Source organism: Corvus kubaryi, unplaced genomic scaffold (genome assembly GCF_017639235.1).
Source record: "Corvus kubaryi isolate FWS band 111438036 unplaced genomic scaffold, C.kubaryi_AGA036_p1.0 split1-37296, whole genome shotgun sequence".
NCBI lineage: Eukaryota > Metazoa > Chordata > Aves > Passeriformes > Corvidae > Corvus > Corvus kubaryi.
This window is the reverse complement of record NW_024582075.1, coordinates 16,764,162-16,773,860: the sequence shown is the minus strand read 5'-3', so window position 1 is coordinate 16,773,860 and position 9,699 is coordinate 16,764,162. Positions and strand designations below refer to the sequence as shown.

The 9,699-nt window shown below is 43.8% G+C and overlaps 1 long non-coding RNA gene across 1 annotated transcript; it reads right to left on the bottom strand.

Annotated features, from left to right (window-relative positions):
• Nucleotides 1–1,207: 1,207 nt before the first annotated feature.
• On the bottom strand, nucleotides 1,208–9,582 carry LOC121657397. The gene is made up of 3 exons (XR_006013607.1): nucleotides 9,349–9,582; nucleotides 7,854–8,018; nucleotides 1,208–1,560 (listed from the first exon to the last, which is right to left on the bottom strand). It is a non-coding gene; the product is annotated as an uncharacterized LOC121657397 (long non-coding RNA).
• Nucleotides 9,583–9,699: the final 117 nt, after the last annotated feature.

The following is a 9,699-nucleotide window of genomic DNA, read 5'->3' as shown; positions in this document are numbered from 1 at the left end:
GCGGGTAACGGGCGGGGCGCGCGGCCGCCCGGGTGGGGGGGGGGGGGGGGCGGGGCCCCCCCCGGCCCGGAAGGGGCGCGGCGCCTCTCGCCCCAGCGCGCATGCGCGTTCTCGGCCAGCGGCGGCGCCCCCGCGGTTGCGCCGGGGGCCTGGTTTGGGTGACGTCATCAGAGAGCGCGCAGCTCGGAGCCGGCGGGGGCGGGGCGGGGCAGCGAGCCCCTCACGGGCCCGGGCCGGGCGGGGCTGCTCTCGCCGCTTTCCCTCGGCGCGGGTGGCCGTGGCAGCGGCCTCGCAGAGCTCTGGTGCTGTGCTGCGGCTGGTAGATTTTGGACAGGTAACGAGTCTGTCGTCCCATGTCAGAGGTGTGCCACCATAAGTGTTCAGCCGTCGAAGCGAGGCAGCAGCTCACAAAAGCACTCAGTTCTGTATTCGGTTCTGCCTGACTTGCCTTGGGAGTTGGTGCCTTTTGGTGGGAGGCTGCTACTAACGAAGCTCACCTGGCCTGGGGTGCACCTGTAGTTCTTGCACGTTTGCCCTCACTCACCTTCCAGTCCTGCTCACCCCTGAGATCCTAAAGGACATTTCCCGGGCACCAAGGAACTCCACAGTAGTTGTTGTCTCCACAGCAGTGCAAAGCACCTGGAGACACACATGTGTGTGTGGTTTTGGTATTATCCTTTTCACATTCCTACCTACACGAAAAGCTGAGGGCACCCTGCTGAGAGAGAGAGAGAGAGAAAGAAAGTATGTGAGGGAGCATGAAAAAAAAAACCCCTTCTACTTCTGTAGGAGCATTCTTGTTCTTCAGAGATCACTCAGAGATCTTGCTAACAATGGAGTTCTCTTAATGGGAATAAATGCCTCCACACTGCAGGAAGGTGAACCTTCTCAGAAGGACCATTGGACACTGAGACTGTAGTGATCCATGCAATAGTCAACCCAAGTGTAGCCACATACAGGATGGCCTTCGGGTCTGTGTTGTGCTGTGCGTATCCCACGGCCACAGGACAAATTCAGGCAGCACATCGTTAGAGCAGCTATGGGCAGCTCCCACCCTCTACTGGCATCTCTGTGATCTTGCTGCTATCTAAAACCGCAGCAAGAAGTCCTTGTGCAAACACACTCTTTGACAGTAGAAACGATGAATAAAATTGTTCTCTTTTAAGGAAATCCTCTTATAGCTTGAATGACCGCAATGGGACAGCCCTTCCACAGACAGGGTCTTTGTGATGCACCCTCGTTACAGACCCTCATTTGATGCTGCATTGCTCATGGTTTGTGGTGCTGTAGGATAACAGTTACCTCTTACTTACGGTGTTAACTCTAAAAAATGGCATTTGAAGTCATACCTTGCAGAGTTTGGATGTCTTTCTTGTACTGGGACCAGAAGGACCAGTATGTCCTGTTGCAAAACAGGGGGAATGCTGTGTTGTGTTTTCTTCAATAACTGATCTCAGGAACAGTGTTCATCTCGTCTTAAGTCCCACTCCAAGCTGAAGGTGGAGGGTCATCATCAGAGGGATGGAGGAATTCCAGCAACATGTGTGGAGATTAAATCAACTATAGGAAAAACGTAATTGAAGAAAGCAACTGTTAAAGTTACAGTGAGAATTTCTAGTATAAATTAAATAAAACTAGGTTAGGCTGGCAGCTCTTTTAGAAGTTTTGTGCCTTTTGGATGTCTGGTCTGCAACACTCACTTCCTGGCTCATTTATACTTTCTGCAACAATACCGGGTAGCCTAATAAAAGTTTTTGCTTCTTGCTAAATATGGGGCCTTGCTTTGCGAATATAAGAACTTGTATTTATAATTCTGCATACAATTCATAGGCTGAGTAGCCACAAAATGTGATGTTCAGAGATAACATCTCAGCTATATTCAGATCTCCTGTCAAAAATTTAACTTTTATGGTAATGAAAGAAATTCAGATACCGAGTTTACACTCTAAAATTAAATTTCAGTGAAGAAGGGGCCCCATATGATGAAACAAGATGATATCCTTTATTGGGAGCTCTGACTTGTATCATCAAAATACATGAATGAGAATTTTTTTCCCAGGTATGCAATTAAAGTAGGTTAAAAAAATTTAAAGAAAGGATTGTACTGGGAAATATCACTGTATCGATCTACAAGACTTTTTTTGTGTTTTCCTCTGTAATAAGAAAAATACATTGTATTCAAGGATACTTTATGTATGTACTTCCTGAGTTTGCCACACGAGTGCACTGTTGAATAAATGCCATGTACCGTTCCTGCCTTAAATTAGAGGTAATACTCCCATCTCAGTGGAACCAGGGTGGAACTGCTGAAGCAGAAGCAAACATTTTGGAAAACCTGTGACAATGGAGTTTCATTTTACATATTCAGTATTAATAGGAGCTATGACTCACATATCAGAAAAGAATTTCACAGAATCACAGTATAGTTGAGGTTGAAACAGACCTCTGTGTCTGTTGCCTCCATGTCTCCATGCTCGAGGCAGGAGCAAATACAACTGCTTGTTCAGGGCCTTGCTCAGTTGGGTTTTGAGTACCTTCAAGGATGGAGGCTCCACAAAAATTTTGCATGCAAAAAGGCAAACTGCTGTAGTCCAAGAAGGTATCCTGATAGCCTCTGTATTTTCCTCTATTTGCAGTTAAAGTACCTGGCTTATAGCACCACAGGGTGTTATCAACACAGAATATCCTGAGTTGGAAGGGACCCACAAGGATCATTGAGTCCAACTCCTGGCTCTGCTCAAGACACCCCAAGAGTCACACCATGTGCCTGAGAGCATTGTCCAAATGCTTCATGAGCTCTCTCAGGCTGATGCTGTGACCACTTCCCTGGGGAGCCTGTTCCAGTGCCCAGCCACCCTCTGGGTAAAAACCTTTTCCTAAAACCCAACCTAAGCCTCCCCTGATACAATTTCAAGCCATTCGCTTGGGTCCTGTAACCAGTCCTGTCACAGAGAAGAGATCAGTGCCTGCCCCTGCTCTTCCCCTCATGGGGGAGTTGTAACTGCAGTGAGGTCTCCCCTCCGTCTCCTCATCTCCAGGGTGAACAGACCAAGTGACCTCAACCACTCCTCGTATGGCTTCAATATGTTACTGTCCAGTGGACCCCTTTTGCTGAATGCCTTTTGTGGTCCTGTGTGTCTTCTAGCAAGTGAAGGGAGGACATCTTTTGTGATCTCAATTTCAAGAGGCATCATCCTTGTCTTATTCCAAGAAACACAAAAAATAATATAACCCATCACGAGTAAAAAACATTTACAGAAACATTTGATGTAAGATCTCTAGACTTTGAGAAGTGTTAAAAAATAGTTATTTAGCATTGAAGCTAAATAGTTTTCATTTATACACGCCATTTTTTCACTTTTGTGTGTATGTTTTTAAGAACAAACTTTAAAAAAATTGTAGATTTTTCAGCAGCGGTCAGCATAGACTTTACTATGTCATAAGTCTTCTGTTGTAAACAGAAACACATGATGGTTTAAATAAGTTCCCACTCTTTTGAGTAGTAGAAGTCTTCACTACACATAGAACTATTTAATGACAGTGTGGAAGCACTGGGAGCAATAGATAGGCTACAGTAGGCTCTGTTTAGTCCTATATATGTCTTTGGCATGCCATGTTAACAGGATGTGAAACAAGATTAAGTTGGAAGTTAAGTGCTCACGTTATAGTGTTCTTAGAATATTAAAAAAACCAACAGTTTCCAAGAAAAAATGCATTGATAGATTACCATGTCAGTTTCTGTCAGTTAGAAAATATATAACTGTTAAATATATTCAGTTTGGTATTTTTATACCTTTGGGGGAGAAAGACCTCAGTGTGAAAAAAACCAAGAACTTCTCATGCAAATGTTAATATATATTCTGGACTTTAGAATAGAAACCCTGTATTCAAAACTAGAGCAAGTTTTTGTGAACTGACATCTCCAAAATCTGAAAACCCTACCTTGTGCAATCTATTTTAATGTTTTCAATCACTTTCACTGAAAATGTTTAGAAGAGGCTTTCTTCACAGTATTACTACTTGTAATCAGCCTTTTCCCCAGTGTAAATCTGACTATTCAGACTAGAGTCTGAATTATAAATATCTAATCTTTTTGTCTGGTGCCATCCATTGGCTATGTTTCAGTTTTGTTCCAGCTTGAGAGACTTTGAGTTAGGTCTCCTGTAAATTGTTTGCAGATTAAGTGGCTGATAAAATGGCTGGTATTTACTGTATGCTCAAAATTATTCATGCAGTAGCATGTGGTACCAGGAAACTTTTCCTTTTTCTCTTTTCTGCAAATAGGTACTTTTTGCAGATGAATATCTAAAACCAATAAAACAAACCAGTTGTCGGCAGCTGCTTTCCTTGTTACTTTACATGCCAATAAAGTTATACGTAAAATATTTTTTTAGTAATTTCATTGATGTTTTTCTCTCTATCACCATTTTCTAGAAACTGTTGCCTTTCAAGATAATTTAATATGACATATTAATTTGAATTAGAAGAGGATTTTGAAAACCTGTCCAGTAATGGACTGAACATAATGTTACAACTGTAGGGATACTGTTATTAAGAGGGGTCCATGACTAATGAAATACATTAACTCTAATGGTGAAGCTTGGGGAAGAAAGGAGAAAGAGAGAAAGAAAGAAGGAAAGAATGAAAGAAAGAGTGAGATTGAGAAAGGGAAAGGGAGACATAGGTGCCAGGGAGTAGGGGTGGAGCAGGCAGTGCTGGAAAAAGACAGAGAATGGAAAACGCTTCCCAGTGGCCAACCTAGAAGAGAAGTATTCAGGGTTGCCCAGATGAGCATCCTCCTCTGTTTCACTTCTAACATGGTAACTTGATACTTTTCATCAGGGTCTGCACAAAGTGTCTTTGGGCTTTTCTGCTGTTGGTGCTGTTATTGCTGATGGGACCAATAAAACAATAAAGTTTAAAATAAACTGTAAAGGTTAAGGTGGAAGACCAGCTGCAATGTAGACGCATCCTCAATATTTCTATGGCTTAATCCCCCCAGATTGTACCAATTACAATTAGCTTTTGTGTGTGCGTGGCTGCTGATGGCATATGTTATCATTTAGCTCTTCAAGAGTAGTGCTGACGTAGCACATTATGATGTCCCTAGAGTTGCTCATTTAAAATAAGAAATTGTCCTGTGCTATGGCTATATTGACGACACACTTTGTAGTGGTTTGGTCCAAAATACTCATTACTGTTTATCTGCTGTGAGATAAGAATTAGGAGAAATGCAAGAAAGGCACCAAACTTGAAAGAATATAAAGAAGTTTATTAACAGACCTAAAAGAAGAAGAAAAAAAAAAATTATACCACCTTCAGAACTCTCCTCCTCCCCCCACCTTCCTCCCTTCTCCCAGTGACAATGTGAAAAGACAACCCTTAAGATGTTCAGTCTGTTTACCACTTCCATAATAACCTTGTTCAGTCCATTTAGAAAGAGAAGTCTCTTCTTGCTCATGCTATGAAAACATTATCACAACGAGACAGCTGCCCACTTCCAAATATTGTTCAGTCCATTTAGGAAGAGGAGTCTCTCTGCCTGCATGTGAGTTCCTTCCCACGACATTGCAGCTTTTCCCGCAACTGCTTTCGAGGGTCCACTCTTGAAGGTTTTTGGGGTACAATTTTAAGGTTGAGCCGTTCAGAAACAAAAACAGAGGCCCTTCTCCTTCCCTGGGAGCAAAGGGTCTTCATCATCTTCATCGTTAGGACTATCTCTGGGAGCATCTCTAGGAACTGAGGTTTTCTCCTTTCCCGTTTGGAGCAAAAGTCCTCATCTGGTTCATCTCTCCCTGTCCAAACTTCTCATGAAATTACAGCTGCGTCAGCATCTGCCTATCTCAGTGCAGGTGCTTTTGCTTACGAGTTGAACACTCCACCCCCCATATCTTCATGGAATTACAACAGGATACTCTGATATATCATAGCTTCACAACAGGATTTCAGCTTTAAGCATCTCCTCTCTCTCTTCCCTCAGGTTTTCAGCTCTTCACAGCAATAAAAAGGGTTAATCTCACCTCGGCCTTGCAGCTTTGCAGCTGGAATGTTGAATTTTTCTTATCGCAGTGGAGAAGGGGGGAGAGCCGAGCCGCTCCGGCTGCCCACGGCAAGGCAGTGGGGGGGTTCCACGGCTGGAACAGGTCCATCGGCTCCAGGATGGCCGTGGCCCGGCCCGGCCTGGCCCAAACAGGGCCTGGCCGGGCCCGCTGGCCCCCACACGGGGCCCGCAGCCACCTGTGCCAGCGCCGGAAACGAGAGAGCTTGGGGGGGAGTTTGTCTATTCTTAAATGTGGATCACAGAGGTGATCACAACTTTAAGTGGCTTAGAGAATTGTCCATATTCAAACTGGCCAGCTGATAGGTTCTATCAGTTCCCAGAGGAAACTGTAAGCACCCCTTAGCAAGGACGTCCCTTCCGGGACTATGCTTGCTAACCTATGACACACTTAAACATGGAATTTTACCTCCTGGCCCAGGTACATGTGCAGCCTGCAAGCATGGTTAATGTGGTATGCAGTCTACCTGTTACAGCCTGTATTCTTACCAAAAAATGCAGTAGCAGCAGCAGCAGCAGCAGCAGCAGCAGCACCAAATCTTGACTCAGTATAGTCTCTGAACAACTGCATTAAAATAAATTCCAATGCTTTTGCCACATGATATGTTTTTCATTGCATTTGTCCTTGCTGTGGTTTAATCTGGAAGGTAGCTAAACAGCTGTGGGCTGACTTTCCACCACCACCCTCTCCCTGTGTCTCCTCCAGCTTCTTGTGCCCCATGTTCCTCATTGGTGTGGCAGTGTGAGGACCTAAAAATTCCATGACTTAGTGTAAACACCGCTTAGCTATATCTAAAACATCAGTGTGTTATCAACATTATTTTTGTCCTAGAGCTGTAACACAGTACTATACTAGCTAGGGCAAAAATTAACTCTGTCCCAGATAAAACCAGAACAATATCCACCCTTTATTCTATATCATTTGTCATGCCCAAGTTTCACTCTTCCCAATACATCCTTTCCTGTCTTTTGATACATACACGCAGGTATCATTTCCTTAGTCTGTGGGTCATCCCTCTAAAATGTCTGTTGAGTAAATTTAGTCCATGACTTTGGGCTTCATCTGTTGTAGTAGACCTTCTGGGCTGAAGAGATGGTGCATGGTATTGGACGGTGCCCATGATAAGTCCATCCTTCATGCACAAACCCATTTGTATGTTGCATCCCTTCCTCGATGGCCCAAGGTGTCATAGGCCCACCAAACTACCTATCTTCCTCCTTCTCTTCTTGTGATTGCCCTGTTTTGGAGTAGTCTGCTTCCTGGTTCCTCTTAGAAGCAGCTCCTTTATCCCTTATCAAATGAGTCAACTTCTGCTTCCAGTATTTCTCCTTGTGTACAGGGGCAGATAATACTGGCACAGGTTGGTGCTCTGGTTCAGCCACGGGCTCTGTCACTTTGCTCTCAGTCCCAGAGACCTTCCCTCCCTGCCATGGGCACTGAGCACTGTTGAACTCAGGCCCAGGCCTGGCCCCAGCACATTGCAGTGATTTGTGTCTCTCTGGAATTATCTGGTGACAGTTTGTCTTTTCCAAATATTTTAATACATTTTTCTGCACTTGTTCAGAGATGAAGTTCCAAAACACTGGAGGTTCCCACTGTCCTAGGCACTTGCTCGTCCGGCACCACACTCCCTGCCACTCATAACTATCCAGCCTTGGGGCAGATCCCTGGGTGATGTTCTTACCTAGTTGTGTAACCTTACACAAGACCTCAGACACGTTCATGCGTCATAGCAATGCAAAGGTGCTGGTTTGGACACCCTGGGGTTACTTCCCAAGAGCTGTTGTAACTCACCTGGAGGAGAAGGGAATGATAGCAGAGGGTGTCATTCCCACTGATGGGCCATCGGAGGTGTAGTTAAGCGTTATTCCCAACAGGTAGCTCCTGCCGTGCGGGCGCAGTGACAATGCCGAGTGCACACAGTGCCTCAGTCCTGCCAACAGGCATCATATCAAAACCCTGTGTTATAAAGTACAGCATCATAACCTTAACGCAGAGCTGAGAAATGACACAACAGGGATTGCACACAGCAAGTAAGATGTTACATAATGCAACTCTGAGAACACACGACAACACTGAGATCAAATAAATCAACACTGTGACCAGTGACTATTAAACTAATACAACTAACTGCTTATGACAAATTTGTTTTAACATGTTAGCACTGTGGTTATCTTAACCCTTCACACTCCAAGGGCTGGGTGCCAAAAGAGACTGCAGTGGTTTAACCCAGCAGGCAGCTAAACACCACACAAACCACTTGCTCACTCCCCTGTCACCACCCCAGGATGGGCAAGAGAATTGGGGGGGAAAAACCCATAAAATTCACCCATTGAGATAAAGACAGCTTAACAGGCCAGAAACAGGTGGGGAAACAAAAATAACTATCATAAAAAGATTGGAATATACAAACCAATAATGCGCAATGCAACTGCTGGCTGATACCCAGCCAGTTCCCAAGCAGTAGCCCCCAGACAGCTTTATCCCTAGCTGGTATTACTGAACTTTACACCATATAGTATGGAATATCCCTTCAGTCAGTCAGGGGCAGCTATATCACTTGTGTCTCCTCCCAGCTACTTGTGCCTCCCAGCCTCCTCACTGGTGGTGTGGTGTAAGAAACAGAAAAGTCGTTGTCTTAATGCTTAACACTTCATCCAGCAGTGGGTTATCAACATCATTCTCATCCTAAATCTAAACCACAGCATGATACCATCTACCACGATGAAACTTACCTCTATCTCACACGAAATTAGGACAATTGTGTACTGAAAGGACAAGCTTACATCATGCCATTTAGAAACTTTCCCACATTTTTCAGACTGGTTGGGTAGTGGACAAAGACTTGAGATTTCAAAGTTTCACATTGCATTGTCATTAAATATGCATTTTAATAAAATCTTTCTGCTGACCTGATACACTACCAGTGTCTGGTGAGGGCTTAAAAATTTAATAAAGACTTTCCTAAACCAAACACAGCTAAAATATAGAACTTTGTTTACATCGCAAACAAACTCTAGATAAAAGCAGTAGCTCCTTGATTTCAAGAAAACTTTGGCAAAAAATAGTCAATAAAATTGTTTTTAGAGGAGTTTCATCATTTCAGTGAGGTAAATACAAGTGTTATTCACTCCTATAAAAATGCAAAGCTCACTAATTAAAAAAAAAAGTTAGATAATGTGATAGGGAGGCCTCACCAATAGGTGAGTGAAGGGTTACAAATGTAAATATGTAGATAGATAAAGCCAACTGAACATACTAAATTTGATAATAAAAACTTATATACTACCTGTGCTTCATAGGCGGAGAAGTGTATCACATCCGCTTTAGCCAGTTCACTCATGTCACAAGCAGTCCAAGTATTCCCATTGATGCAATGCCTGCAAAGCCCATTTGATAGCTGGGTTAATGTTTTAGCAGTTTGTTTTGAGTGAATTGCCCCAAACTGGGCCAAGAGACACTTCAGAGACAAGAGTCCAAGAAGTGGGTATTTGCTTTATTCGGTGTGCCGGGTGTGGGGGATTACTCCTCCAAGCACACACACTGGCACTTCCTACAACACAATATTATGGGTAAAATTCATGAATTGTCATCACATTCCTTGGGATAGGAGTGGTTATACAAATCAGTTCTCGGAAGT